General features: G+C 32.9%; 1 protein-coding gene across 5 annotated transcripts in view; it reads right to left on the bottom strand.

Annotated features, from left to right (window-relative positions):
* Nucleotides 1–14,375, bottom strand: part of LOC100141919 (3',5'-cyclic-AMP phosphodiesterase 4A) — a 61,876-nt gene that overhangs the window by 28,167 nt on the left and 19,334 nt on the right. For 2 of the 5 annotated variants that reach the window (XM_015977616.2, XM_015977615.2), the window contains exon 2: nt 9,491–9,857. The exons of the other annotated variants lie outside the window; for them this stretch is intronic. The gene's annotated coding sequence lies outside the window, so the exon portion shown is untranslated. The remainder of the gene's footprint in view (nt 1–9,490; nt 9,858–14,375) is intronic. 5 annotated transcript variants of the gene reach the window in all.

Raw genomic sequence — 14,375 nt, 5'->3', positions numbered from 1 at the left:
CATCAGAACATGAGCCAAATGTTTTTATTGACTACATTGTTCCTAGTCACCGACAGCAATGTGTCTCATCCATAAATTAATTGTAAGTTTAATGCTTCGTAATTTATGGATGCAATGAATCTTAATTACAACTGGCCGATGTGGCCTTACTGCCAATAATAACGGCGACAATTATTTGGGGCAAATAATTGTGCAATTTTGCGTAAAATAGAGGCAAGTATAATTATAACTGATTACTGATTAGTAATCCAACAAATTAAGCCCATTTTTCCGATAAAAGTGGATGAAGAAGAGCTCTGTGACGGTTTATTGGTTTATTGGTGAAGGACGTGTGGGAATAAATAAAATAATATTTTTTACGAAGAGTTGAGATTATTTTATTAAATGAATAAACTTTGCACTTTTTCTACAAAGCTCATTACAGCTGTATTGAAAAGTTTCCAGCACTATTGTCTCCAATATTCCGAACACAAAAATAAAGACGTCAATTTTTGAAGAGCACTTGTAGATTTTCTATGCAATTTGGCAAATTCATCCACAAAAAATACAGTGGCACCTTCAAACTTGCTCCTCAGTGAAACAATTATGCAAATATTAGGTCACCCGTTTAAATCACACTTTGTTTTTCAGGTCTAAAAATATGTAGTAACCTAAATAAATATGTAAATATCGTAATATATTCTCACAAATGATTCACACCGACAACTATTCAGATATATCATAGCGCAAAGATTAAACAATAGTAACTTTTGCCAACTTAACGCCAAATTGAAATTTTTCTTTCTACTGACAGGATAGTAAACGCTTTAGTTCAAGTGTGAGATACTGTAAGCACTAGAGCTTGTCTTACCAGCATCTTTGCCGAATTTAACGTAAATATTTAGATTTAATGTTACACAAGTGAAATAACATTTCTATTCGCTACAAGTGCACACAGTTCGGAAGATTAAACTTTTTTTATGTCCTGTCTGCTTTCTTAATATTCCAAAACATCAGTCAGACTGTTCGGAAAATTTCAGTTGCGTCATTTGAGAAATACAATATCTAATTTTCAGTTCTATTTTCAACTAATTTCTGTCAGGCATTTGAATCCTTCAACGATGGTAAAGGACGCGTTTAACTTTAAAGGTCCGTTAAGTCAGTAATTTAATTCTCGAGAAATCATACACAAGGGACCAATGACGCCAGTTTAATTCTCCAGCATGCCATCGGACGGATGGAAAACTCAAGAGCGAAGATTTCAAATGGAGCCAAGACCTAAATAGGCATGTCCCTGTTCCAGTTAAAAACATCCTGTTAAAAAAATAGCAAAAAACTAAAAATAAATTTATACAAAATAAGTGAGATTTTGACTCTTCTGCTAATATGCTCAAAAAGGGCATAATAGTTCGTTTTTTTTGAGCACTTGTATCCATTGTTGAGTTTTCACGCTCCACAAAAGCTTGGTCTTAAATAGGGCGCCTAAAAATATGCGCTCAAAAAACAAACAGCAGTTATCATCAATCAGAGAAAATTAGTGTTCCTTGTAAATGATCGGTGTGATCAAAGAAAGTGTCAAACCGCCAAGAATTCGCCTCAAAGTACAATAATTGATCGGCTTGTAATTCAGCCTTGTGACGACGTATCTGTCTCGCAAAAAAAGAAACAGCAGTTAAAATAATTTATTGATATTACTTCACAAGTCAATAATAGAAGACGTCACTTATTGTGATCATGACGTGTATATGTGACGTAACAAGGCGCCAATACACACCTGATCGAAGCTTTGGCCAAATGCCAAATAGGTCAGGCGAGCCCCCATTTCGTCCACTTTTGTCCTGCGTATCTATAAAGCGAACAAAAAGAGAAATGTTCGAAGATTCCGGGCTTCAGTGATACTGTTATCCCAACAGATTCGAACGGTTTTTCCCCGATATTAACTGCACAATTTCGCTTAAAAGCCAACAAAGCCACTTCCATTTTTTAAGAGTCATCGTAAATTGAAAATTAAACTAGCGTGTTTAAAAATAGTGGTAAAACTAATTGTTATAACCCCATGTTTTGCCGTCCTGGTCGTTAAAATGCAATTTCGAAGCGACAAAAGCGAAAACAATATTAGTTCTGGGTTATTTTGCTTCCTTCGGATCATGTGTGCGCAACAGTTTGTTGTTTAGGTAAATACAAAGAAACACGTAACAGGTTGGGAAAAAATTGGTTAAAGGTACATTTTGTGGAAAAAAACCCAAAACTGGAGAGATATTAATAAATCATGAATAAGATAAAAATAACACGGCGCAAGGTTTCTCTAGCCATAAAGTTCAAAATGTCTTAAGATAAATTAAATTTTGTTTGGATTTGCACTAAAGCACGAGTTGGGTTGGATTCGTGTTTAAACATGGTTTTAAAAACGTAATCTCGGAATATTTAGCAAGACAATGCAAGTGGCGAGTTAAAAAGGTAATAATGTTTGTCGTGAAGGATTATTGGAACATGAAAAGTAGGTGTTGTGCGCTTATCGTGATGATAAAAATTCACGACATGCACGTAGAGTCAAATGTATCGCAAATTGTTGCCAAGAAATCCCTCTCCGTTAATAAAACTGTTTTTGGACGTGGAATACAACTGGAATTTATCCAAAAGAAATAACATCCAGTGCAAAAATAAAAGACCGCGGTTTAATTTAGCAGACGATAAAGATGAAAAATTACAAAAGCTCTGACACATTTAATTAACGTGAATAAAATGCTTATTTCACAGAGACACGGACTTGTGACGGAAAGATTAAAATTTAAATGTTGCAAAAGTCCCTCTTCTAGCCCGGGCACCAGCACATTACAATTTTTGGTCTAACCATTTCCGGTTCTATTTCGGTTGAACCGTAAACAATTTATTAAACCTGCTAATAAGCTAATAACCAAAAGTCTTATTGCGATTTAATGGTCGAGACATTTTTACTAAGTGCCACTAAAGCGGCAATAAATTTGTTTTTACTGCACCTACAATTTATTAATAGAAACCGAGCTATTTAATTATATCACGTCACTAATAATATACCTACCTAGTTGGTACCTGTACAAGATTAGTATTTCAATTGCGATAGCTTTGAAAGCGGCCAGAAATAGATACAGTGCGGACAACAAATTCAACCTCTTATTTCCCCTTAGTTTTCAAGTAACAAGAAAATAAAACATATTTATAATGAGACTGAAAAGGAGAAATCATTTTACATAAAGTTACTAAATCACTATCCATTAAAATGTGAACATTCCCTTGGTCTGAAAAATATTAATCCTGTCTCTTGAAAATTAGTGTCAGGTTACGTGCTATATATTCATGGGCAAATATTTATTCTTCGGCTTAGCGATATTTTTTTTACACCACAGGTATACACCAGGGGATCATGCTGTACACAATGTTATTCAAAAGGTGGAATTAAACGTAAAATTAAAAACTGTTTGAATTACGTTAACCCTGTTAGCGCACCATCCATACACAATTGTTTTGTTTACCCTGTTGTAAAATTAATTACAAATTGCAATTAATAGAATGAATGTTTCGTGGGTGGTCGACTATAAAGGTACTATTAATAGACGAGCCTTGCAAAAAGACTGTTAAGTTTCTATTTGATGGCGCAATTATTATACCATAATTCTTAATTTGTAGAGTACATACAACGACCAAATTAATGAATTGCTCAAATCATTCTTGTGTACTTTATTGAAGAAAAAAAATGTTGTCTCTTGTGGTTATCATCGAAAGTGTGTAAACACCGGCAAGATATTACAATATTAATTAAATAATATCACACACTACTTGCGGAACCAATGATAATAAAACTGATGAAGTTAGTTGTGTTGACGGAAGCTTGCGGTTAAAGGTCAAATATTCAACTACAGCGAAGATAAGAGGTAATATGAGGCAGTTACCGTCAAGTTTGTGGTTTCCTGTCACCGGGATTAATATTTTTTGCCTTCCCTCTTTAAAATTTATTAAAATGCGAGATTGCGACCGAAATTGCTTTCAAATTATCTACAATATTTTAACGTTACTTTTTACCTGCCATCAACTACTTGTTGCTCGAAAGAATATCATAAGCAGCACGACATAGTGGCGAAAATTTCACAATTTGTAGTCAACTGCGTGAGCACAAATTGCAAAAAACCAACAAAAAAAATATGCTCAAGCTGTGATTCAAAGCTTTACCATTGAAACTAAATGCGTTGATTATACCTAATTATTACATCAAATGTGAAATAAAATATGTAAATATAACGAGTATAAAAGCTGATTTGCTTAAAATGGGTTACATCTTTGACCCGTTATTTCAATAATGAGTTAACTTTGGAGTCAAGTAACTCTGAGTTAACTTAAACTGAATGTTAACTTATAGTTAAATAATGATGGCCCTTTCAATTACTACGTTAGGTCTGAGTTACAAGGACTTTAAGTTAACTCAAGAGTCAGTGGATATTTCGTTTTTTTTTACTCTAACCTGAAGTTAATATTTAAATCAAAATTAACTCGACATTTAAATTTAAATAATTTAAACAATGCCTGTTTAAAGAAGAAATAATATTTCTATTTTAATATCAAACTGGACAAAAAAAATCCTAAGAAGAGATTTAATTGAGGATTTTTTAGATAACGTTTGTCATAAGGTTCCATTTTAAATAACGTTTATAACACAAAGTTTAAGTTTATGCCCAATGTGCTGCTGTATGAAGGAATATTTAGGTTTCTCCTCGATAACTATGACAATTTTTTTTGTCTTTTTGTCGATTTATTACAGAACAAATTTTTTGCGGTCCCAGATAAGACCGAGATGTTCAACATGACATCAGTCTTTTGTGCGCGTCCGAACTGTGCTCACAGGTTCCGTGTTTTCATTTATTTAATTACTTAATTAAATTTCATTCGAAATTCGGGTTGTGCTAATTCAAGGGCGAGTTTAAGTGTGGTGGCAGCAAACGCCTCAAAAGGTAGGAAACCAAAACCGTTTAATTTTTAGTAAAGATGATTTTGTTAGTTTATTATGCAACTGGAATTAGCTGTGTCCTAAAGTGCGCAAAATTTTCGTTTTTCGTTATTTTTACATTAACAAAATAAATAAAATTGTGGTTATTCTCGTAATATTTCGGAGCTGATTTTTTTAAATCGTTCTCTTTCTTTATCTATTTCTTTATCACAATACACACTTGGTAGTGCGCGATTTTTTTTAAAAATCTAGTGATTAGTGTTAGAATTAAACTCGGGATTAAAGAATTAGTCTGCATTTTTTTAAGAATAATCGTATTCTTGTAATATTTTTTTATAGAAAATGCCTTTTACTAAGATAAGAGAATTTCAACTGATTACTAATTTTATTTGCTATTATTAGAATATGTAATTTTTTAGCTGTACTTAGATAGTCAACGTAAAACGTAAAATTTTTTAACTAATTATTCGTTCTTTTATTTAGTATAACGAAAGTTATAAATAATTATATTAGGTCGATACAAAAAAAATAATATTGATTTTCCTTAAAAAAATTAAAGAAACGTAGTTAACAACTTAACAATAAGTCATCAGGTCATCACCAGCAGTGGCCTCAGACAATCAGACTACTACATTAAATAGAATAGACAATCAACAACTGCATTAAACATTTGTTATTAATGGATAATTGCAGTTTTTTTACCAAACAAATTTCCTTCATAAAAAATATAGAATATGTCAGCTAATTGGTGTTTATTTACTAGAAAATTCTTTGTCATTGTAAACCATAAATCGATATACCTAATTAGAATCCAAAAAAGTACATTTGAAACTGAATACGTAACGAAATTTACTGATTCCCTATTTCACGATTTTTGGCGTATTTTCTGTAACTGAATAACAAAGTTCCAACTTGTATTTCTAATTCATTAATTTAATTGCATGTATGACAGAATTAAAGTTCACTACACTATTTGACCTTTTCCGAGATTAATGCTGCAACCTCCCACGCAATAATTGCATTGTAGGTTTGATAACGTTTTCATGTTCCGTAATGTAGAAATTATATTAAAAATTGACCTTTCAGTAGAAGAGTGAAAACAATACAAAAAGTAGAAAATAATTCAAATGAGATGTCGTTTACAGCGGAATTCCAATATTTGAAAATAGCATTATTATGCGTAAAAATGCTTTCCTTAAGCATCTGTGCCCAAAAATGCCTGTTTTTGTGCATGTAAAATGTTACACGGTCAACAGTTATTTAACTCCCGGGTAGGAAACAATTGCCCGGGTCGAAGTTGCTATGTCAACCGCTCAAGTAGAAGGCTAGCTGAGGGACCTGACCATCCACGATTATGTTTGTTGTCCAACTGTCAGTTTTGTGGACACATTATTAAGTAAATAGATGCTGAAAGTCCAAGCATCAACCCCCAAGCCAGTCGATATCATCGACCAGACGACTGTGGCTCAGAAATCAAGGAGAAACTTAACTCATGATAAAATAAAATTTTTGATGGCCGGTATTTTGTGCATAAAACACCGTAAATTTAGTTTGTTTTGAAGATATTAATAGGTTTAAGTTTCGCGCACAAATAAACAACTAAAAGTGTCGCTTTATTATTTATTAAGAGACGAAAACATGTGTTCAAAATAATCCAATAAACAAAACGAGATCTACTTAATCCGGCCATTATGCAGATGCTAACTACGTAGTTGCAAACACACGTCCAAATCACAAAGAGTAAGACGCTGTTCATTAATTTCCAGCGAATTGCATTAAAGAGGCAACATGAGAAAGCGATTTAAATTAGTCATTAAATTAGCCCACAAATGGTCACTTGCAGAATTTGAACTTTCCAACAACACAATTCTCCCGTGGAGTAGAATAGTAATTAGTCTTCAATTAACATCGCAGTTGCTTGTTTTGAAAGACATGATGATGGTCTTGGAACAGAGGGAAGGAAACAAAATGAATTACCAATCCTACGCCCCAGTTTTCGAGATAATATTTTATTCAGCTGCAGAAAATATGAAAATTACTACAAGTTGCGGACATAAATTTCTCAACGCAAATTAAATTGGCACAAAATTTGTCTAGATGCCAGTGTAATTTTTATGATTTAGGACTGTTTGGAAAAAATAAAACGAAATTGTGTTAATGCGCACTGGGACAGAAACGTTTTTGTGATTACCTGTGTTTACAAACACAATGAATTATGATGTTTTACATAATTGTCAGCAACGAGATAATAAACCTACACCTACTTTGATGACGAGTGAAACCACATTTATATAATGTAAATTCAAATCATATAATAAACCTCATAACTGCACGGTAGCTTATTATCAGGATTATTACGCCCAACCAATTAACAAATTGCATCACAAATAATCCCTCACGGGCTGTTCCTCCACCACCTACGAGAAGCAGAATCGGGCTTCCATGTTGTAAATCAGCGTGCATTCAAAAATATTAAATTCAATTTTGTCAGTGTTGCGTTATCTTCGTCTAACCATTGCAATAAGAATTATTTTCGTGATAAAACTAAATAATAAAAAGCATTGTGTGTTTTCATTTTGTAAATTAATTGCTCGAGGTTACATGAAAATTAGATGGCTTTTTTCGTCACTGTCGCCCCTGCGACTAAAAAATTAAATCACACTCGTTACAAAGTGTACAAACCCTAAACCCAAACTAATATTACACAGTATTATGAATAATAAATAACACTTCACGATAATTTTAGTGACAAATAGCAAAACCTCAAAATCAAAACTATCTTTTGGCACACAATCCGTCAACAACCCACGACGAAATGTGAAAAATGAATTTAAAAAATGTGGCTTTCAAGTACATACAGCAATCCCTGTTAAAAATTAAATAACAATAGTAAAAAATTTTAAGAACATTCATACAAAAGCTCTAGTGTTTTCGATATGCTTATAAAAAATCTCCAAAACTAAATTATTTATTAAATATAAACGAATGACACATTTTCGCGCGTTTATAAACCTTTAAATGTCTTCGTTATTAATGGAGACAAAAATTTTAAACAAAAAACAAGCTTTTATCGAGTATTTCCTTTACTTTTTACGAGCTAAAATACAGTCCACGATTGTCCAAAATAATGTGCACCAGACCTATTTTAATTAATGAAAATTTCGCAAAATACAGTTTTTATTTAAAAAAATAATAATATGATAAGTTATGTATGCTACCTATTTTTACCCCTTTTGAAATTTCGGCGAATAATTTGTAATGACTATAGATCCAAAAATTTACTTAATCCTTTTCACAAAAAGACGTACACTTATCGTTGCTGTGTTGGAAAAGGATGATCCGAAAAACACATTAAAATAAAAAAATACATTGATAAATCCAGTTATCAGTAAGGTTTTAGATACACGTTATTAAGTAGCAGTAAAGTAGTAGTTTTTAGAAAATGGATTTAGAGCATAAAAATTTAGCCAAAACTGTCCCTAAACCAAAAGTTAAAAGTATATCACAAAATTCATCTCATTGTTACGGGCCATTTTTTCAAAAAAATCCTAGACTTTATTTTGACACAACATTCATATAATTAATTTTTGAGTACTAATGACGTGCTTAATTATTTTTTTATAATAACTGACAAACTTATTTCACTGTCTGTCTCTGACAATACACTCTTTATCTTTATATTGACTACAAAAAAATTAAAAAATTAATAAAAACTAAAACTTTTCGATAATAATTAGTAATTACACACACAAAGTTTCATCTTTCTGTTATTACCTTATTTTATGAGGAACGATTGTTTCTTATGTCTTTTTTAAATAATAATTATTAACAAAAATAAAATTAACCTGTACAAAGGTTTTTTTCAAAAATGATCCATAGAATAAGTATGAATTTTGTGCGTTACTTTTGGTTCAGTTTATATTATAACATTTTGTAATAAGTAAATAGACTAAATATTTTTTCCTTACTGAATTCCGAATAATATGGTTCTAGATAATGTTCCAGATAATTGCTATCCGGATAATAGGCATCTACTGTATTCTGTATTAAATACATATAATTCAATTTTTAGCGATGTTTTTAGTAAATTCTTGGAAAAAATGGAATAGGTTGCTATTAACAAAAACTCCAGAAATCAAATTCCAAAAATTTCATCCCACTTATTTCTTCTGAAGACAAATAGTTTTACTCTAAAAACCCTGTACCAGTAATATATTTAAGGCATTAGCTTTATTCAAGTGATCCTTGGATTCGACCAAAATTTCTATCCTCAACTTGTGCAGTTAGGATTAGGATTAGGGGTTGGAATCAAAGTTTGTATTTTTATTTTGGTCACAAAATGCAACTGATCTGACCGAACAGGGCTAGTTCAGTCCTAAAAATCCCGCGAACACGGCAACTGTTTTGATTCACTTTTCCACCCAATTCGATTTAACGTAAGTTAGCAAACAAGTTTAAACCGAAGCAGCATACGAAGTTTTATCAAGTTTTCGCCCAGGTTTTATCTATCGTAATTGTTGAAGGAAATCTACTTACTTTTTCTTCTTCGGCTAGCGGCGTCGTAAGCTCTTGATATGATTCTCCGCTCCCTCTTCGACTCGGTGCTCCACACACAGCTCTGCGGAAGGCGCGGGCGACCAGCGAGCAGAGACCGCACTGCCGGCCGCCCCTACGCCTCCCAGCATCCTCCACCGTTAGCTCCCGCCCGCTCCCATCCCTACAGCACGCCACTGCCTTTATTCTGACGCGTTACACTGCACAATAAACTACGAACACTGCTCACAGTGTCCTGCTGCTAATACTTTTCCCGCACTAGAGAGTAGTTATGGTCGGCCGTCAGTCGGTACTCCGTTTTCACCGACATTGAAATTTTCATTTCCCCACTCGGGTCGGTATCAGACACCTGGAATAAGGCCCATTTTCAGGATAATGCAAGCGTAAACGCCACCGACAAATGACCACCGCGTCAGCAAACAAATTAATGTTATTCTGTTATGTTGCAAATTATTTACTATTTACCTCACGTAAATGTAAATTGACCGTACGAACTCATGTTAACGGTTAGTTACCCCTCAAATGAAAATTATTATGGCCAAACAACAAATCACTACCTTTGTCCCTTCTATGAAATATTCTAATTTATTGTCCTTATTGCAAAACAAAGCACGAATTTATTCCTCCATGAAAACACTGAAGAGAATATAATTATATCCGAAATACGTTCCACCGCTGCTGGAATATTAATTACATTTATGTATATGGCACGTGGAGCCTCCTTGTGTGTAAAAATTACTCCTCTGATGCAACTATTTACACTATTTTCCTTTATTAGAAGCAATAAAAGCCGGCATTAAAATAAATAATACCTGCATTATAGTGTTTTTATACGTTATTTTATTACATCAATCAAAAAACTTTCTTGGCCTCCATTCCTCACACAAACACATACAGGGTCGCTAAAAAGTATGGATACAGTTAAATATTATAACAACAATTCATCAAAACTTATTGAAATTTAGTATATGCTTAATTCAATTGTTTCAGATGTTTATTAAATTTTTATCTCTATTTGTTCTTCGGATACAAGGCTAACCTGATTTTTTTAAGTAGCAGCAAGGGTCAAATTTAATATTTTTGAGAACAGAATTTTTTTCTGAGTTCTATGTTATAACCTTAATTAAATGAAATTAAAAAAAAAATTGAAAATTTTGAAAAATGTAAAATTTTGTTAGTCTATCGTATGCTCTTTGTTGTTTAAACGTTGGCCAAAAATAAGTAAAGGTTAAAAATAATTGTTAAAATAACACTTTTAACTGAAAAAGAATACGTTTTAATTAAAAAATTCTTAATTTTTATGCTACAAAAGATGATTTCCACTAACTTTTTGGCTTTCTGTTCCCATGATAAACCAACCTGAGAATTTTTTCGCTCAGTTTTACTCAAATGTACCATTATTAAACTAATTGTTGCACCCAAGTTTAATTTTTGGCTAATATACAAGTGACAGATATCGCTAATAACAGTATTTTCAAAGCTAACTTAGATTTATGATTCCAGAAAATTTTTAAATTTTTATTATAAGTAAAGGTGGGTGTTGTGTTATATCACTGAATTCAGAAAAAAATCTCTTTTAAAAATGATTAAATTTGACCTTTCGTGCCATTTAAAAAAATCAAGATAGCCTTGTATTTTCAAAACAAATGACGATAAAAATTTGAAAAAGCTCTCAGATGTTAGAATTCAAACACTTTTAACTGTTTCCCAAATTTCAAAGTTTTCTATTACACCGTTCTAAAAATATTTAACTGTATCCATAATTTTTAGCGACCCTGTATAAACATAAGTAAACCGTCCACGTATTGTGAGATCGTATACTAGAGGACATGAAAAGCATCTAGGGTCCAAAAACAATTACACAGATGTGTCCGAAATTTTCAGGTGTGAGTCTAATAAAATTATGGAAAAGCTAATTTAACTAATTGTTATTGCGCCTTGTGGGCGTTGTTTTTATGGATTCGGGCCAGATAACCGAAAAAAGTGTGGCTGTTTTAATGAGATTGTCGCATATTTAAAAGCAGGTTTTCAGATCAGATCGTTTAGTAGTTATATGAGGACAGGAAATCGTAAATATCGCAAACCAAACATTTCTTCCGTAAAAAATTAATCACTGGCGGCTTTACTGTGATCATAAAATCTTAATTACGCGTAATGATCCCAATAAATCACCTACTGCACAAATTTTCTTGAATGACGATGAGGTAAATTATTGAAAATTAATACATTCCAACCCTAATAATTATCAGGCTGTGGTAAATTAATCTCTGCTGCTTCGGCAAATACGTGAGATGGCTCACGTTACTTTGTAATTCGAGTGAACATCTTCGTTCCGCAAAAACTTGAATTTATATTAAGCTGTCAAAAAGCGTCTTTGATCAAAATTGTCTTGGAGGGAAAGACGGATGCCGTCATATATTTAAAAGTTTACGATTCTCAAACTTTCCATAACAGATGCAGAGATATTTCAAATTTCAGGCGAAAAACTCGAAATATTTCACTATTATTTGGTGACGTTGGGTAGGAAGAGAGCACAAAGTTTCACATCATCACCTTTGTTTGTTAAGACTGATTACACTTTTCCCAAGGATAAGTTCCTTTCATAAATCACATAATTACGTTTTCTTCAATAGTTTTAATCGTGATGTTTTATCGAGCCCACACCTTAATTTGTGTGCCTACGGATTAAGCTAGCAGAGACTGTCGTAAAAACATTAAAAATTTATTACCACCGAATGCCTAAACAATCAAAGCTGGATTCATTACGTCCCTTGTGTTTAAAAGTTGTTGACCGATAAAAATATTTCGCAAATTCACTTGCCGGAAACTGAAAGTGCTACCACGTTTACAGGCACCGTTGCTAAAAGTAGGATTAATAATTTATTTCCCTTAGGGCCAACCTTTGAGTCGAGTTTGTTATACTAACGGAATCCTGGCCTCAATAATCTATTAAAACTTGCATCAGTTTTGGCGTTTAGGCTGCGTTATCACTGAAAAACCCATTCTCATAACAGAACTATTATTTCCAAACACACCGTTTTAAAGATATGCAAGTACTATCAGATAATGTATTGGTTTTACTGCAGTAATTCGTGAATGTGACATGAATTATATTCGTCTATAAATCACGCTTATTTGGGAAAAAAAGACAAATGTCGGTATAAATTAAAACCGAACAAAATTCCAGGCAAAAGCTCGACTGTATGCCACATTTCTGTAATGGATATTGATTTAATATTTCTATTAAGCAGCTGTCTACCTTAGAACAGACGGAATAATGTAAATGGAAAATCGTTTCTATAATTACCCTCCTAGTTAAATTTTCATCTGATACTGTCCTATTTTTAGCTGGAGACGTGTTAGTTGTTAAAAGCGCCAGCACATGACAATCCCGCCAAAATGTTGTAAATTGCATTCATGATTAAATTCGATTTCGAGCGAAGCAAATGATGGATGATTGCGATTTTAATTTTTCAATACACACGAAGTTTCAAAATTTCGGGCCCAAATTTTCAACACCGACTGCATAAATGTGTTAAATCTCTAATGTGCTAATTATACCCCGAGATCCACAGTCATTACAATAATTTCCACGACGTTTACTTCAAATTCAATGACAAGCTTAAATTTTAATCCCGAATTTAGGCGTTCCATGTTCCAAACAGCAAATGTTTGCCGAGAAGCTAACTATTTATCAATAGATAAACAATAATCAAAACAATAAATAAAAGCAGGGGGCACTAATTTTTAGGCTAATTGAGACAAAAAATGGACAAAATTAATTGTTTGCATTCTCAATAATTTAACCCTTTATGCTACTAAAATAAATAGCTGTTTTGTCCAAACATACATAGCTTTTAGATTGATTAACCACTGTTGGTGCTCACAGGGAAAAGCACTAAAATAACCAGGTAATTACTGGTGTGCTATATCTAGCTGGAGAAAGTTTTAAGATTCTTTCTTCAAATTTTAAACCGTAAGTGAGATAATATTATGCACAAATGAAATGTTGGACTTGACCTCTCGGGGGAGGCACGCCAGCAAATTTACCCCAGACACACAACAAACGTTTTGATTTGGAACTAGTCAAGTGCGTTTGTTGATTCTTATCAGATAATACTATTCATGAATTTAGTATCATTAGTTCCCCACAACTATAACACGATAGTACAACCCCTTTGATCATTTCAAGTTTCTGTGTAACGAGCACAAAAAATACAATAATCACCTGCGGCTAAATTGCAAATAAATCACTCTAATGCTGAGATCAAAGGAAACCGACATTAACGAGATTATTTTACCAATTTTAGGATAAACAATAAGTTACTTCAACTGCAAAGGGTGGTAAAAAACTATCGATTTAGAGACCACGTAACTTTCTTGCAGTGCACATCATCAGTGACCGTTACTTAATTACCATGGTTTGACATATTGCATTAACGTAACGACGTTTATTATCGCACTGGTTGCGGTAATAACTCCATTACAGCATTAGGGCAGTTTGAAAAAGAATATGAATGGTCGGAATAATTTCAGTTGATTACTAGTTTATTTTCATTTACAAAACGATTGTTTTAATTCAATTAATGTCTTTCCTGTGGTGCAGTTTTACTCTCCTGTGCTCCAACACCGTACAAAACAATTCGGTTAAAATTAGATAACGCTCATAACATGTAGTGTTCGAATATTGCCCCCAGTAGTACTTTTACAAGCTCTGAACGATTGTCATCGTACTGATATGTGCCGTAAAACTCGATTACCTATCTGTTTGCAAATTTGTAATATAGCGGTTTAAAACCAAACAGTTATTTCTATTCAGAATTCTTTGCTAGTAAACGGGATGTAGTATGGGCTTTGTAAATAAATA

The sequence above is a fragment of the Tribolium castaneum genome, chromosome 1 (assembly GCF_031307605.1).
Source record: "Tribolium castaneum strain GA2 chromosome 1, icTriCast1.1, whole genome shotgun sequence".
In the NCBI taxonomy this organism is placed as follows: Eukaryota; Metazoa; Arthropoda; class Insecta; order Coleoptera; family Tenebrionidae; genus Tribolium; species Tribolium castaneum.
The sequence above is the reverse complement of the archived record's forward strand: the minus strand, read 5'-3'. Positions and strand labels throughout refer to the sequence as shown.